Source organism: Panthera onca, chromosome B3 (assembly GCF_046562875.1).
Source record: "Panthera onca isolate mPanOnc1 chromosome B3, mPanOnc1 haplotype 2, whole genome shotgun sequence".
In the NCBI taxonomy this organism is placed as follows: Eukaryota; Metazoa; Chordata; class Mammalia; order Carnivora; family Felidae; genus Panthera; species Panthera onca.
This window is the reverse complement of record NC_138344.1, coordinates 136,777,715-136,779,364: the sequence shown is the minus strand read 5'-3', so window position 1 is coordinate 136,779,364 and position 1,650 is coordinate 136,777,715. Positions and strand designations below refer to the sequence as shown.

General features: G+C 50.7%; 1 pseudogene; it reads left to right on the top strand.

The window, feature by feature from the left end:
* Positions 1-1,143: 1,143 nt before the first annotated feature.
* Positions 1,144-1,229, top strand: LOC144616756 (U6 spliceosomal RNA; annotated as a pseudogene).
* Positions 1,230-1,650: the final 421 nt, after the last annotated feature.

Below are 1,650 nucleotides of genomic sequence, written 5' to 3'. Positions count from 1 at the left end.
ATCCATCCATCCATCCATCCACCCATTCATCCATCCATCCATCCATCCATCCATCCATCCTTCCTTCCTTCCATCCATCCTTCCACTCATCCATCCATCCATCCATCCATCCTTCCACCCTTTCATCCACCCATCCATCCATTCATCCACCCATTAATCCATCCATCCATCCGTCCATCCATCCATCCATCCATCCATCCATCCTTTCACCCATCCACCCACTCATCCATCCATCCATCCTTCATCCATCCATCCATCCATCCATCCATCCTTCCATCCTTCCATCCATCCTTCCATCCATCCTTCCATCCATCCATCCATCCATCCATCCTTTCATCTATCCATCCTTTCATCCTTTCATCCATCTATCCATCCATCCATCCATCCTTCATCCATCCATCCATCCATTCATCCATCCATCCATCCATCCTTCCTTCCTTCCATCCATCCTTCCACTCATCCATCCATCCATCCATCCATCCATCCATCCATCCTTCCATCTTTTCATCCACCCATCCATCCATCCATCCATCCATTCATCCATCCATCCATCCATCTACCCATCCATTCATCCATCCTTCCATCCTTTCATCCATCCATCCGTCCGTCCGTCCTTCCATCCATCCTTCTATCCATCCATCCATCCATCCACCCATCCATCCATCCATCCATCCTTTCACCCATCCACCCACTCATCCATCCATCCATCCTTCATCCATCCATCCATCCATCCATCCTTCCATCCTTCCATCCATCCTTCCATCCATCCTTCCATCCATCCATCCATCCATCCATCCTTCCATCCATCACCCATCCATCCTTCCATCCATCCATCCTTCCATCCATCCTTCCATCCATCCATCCATCCATCCATCCATCCATCCTTTCACCCATCCACCCACTCATCAATCCATCCATTCTTCATCCATCCATCCATCCTTGCATCCTTCCATCCATCCTTCCATCCATCCTTCCATCCATCCATCCATCCATCCATCCATCCATCCTTTCATCTATCCATCCATCCATCCATCCATTCATCCATCCATCCTTCCATCCTCTCATCCACCCACCCATCCATCCATCCCTCCATCCACCCACCCATCCATCCATCCCTCCATCCATCCAAAACCTCTGGACTCTGTGCTCAGTTCAGCAGCACACATACTAAAATTGGAACCACACAGAGATTAGCATGGCCCGGTGCAAGGATGACACGCCAAACTTTTGGACCCCACTGCACAACAAAGGCCTCATAAACGCTTCAGAATTGACCCAAACTGAGCCACAGCCTTTATCACCCCCCCCCCAAATCAACCAGATGGGAGGATGACTGCAGATGCCCTTGGGAAGTGAGCGTGAGCCTGAATGACAGCAATCAGCAGAGAGAGACTCAGGTGAGAGCTGTTGGCAGCCCACCCTCCCTGCAGTGGGGAACACAGGTTGCCATTCTGAAAGGACATCTTGGGTGGCACAGGACCGGCCCCACCACACCCTGCTCTGCTGTTCTCCATTTGATTATTTATTCCCAGTCTGGCCCCCTCCATGAGAACGTAAGCTCCTCTTTCCTGTTTTGTTCACTGCTGTGTCTGCAGAGCCTAGAACAGTGCCTGGCCCAGATAAGCAGCCGCTGAATGAAATGAAGGAGGG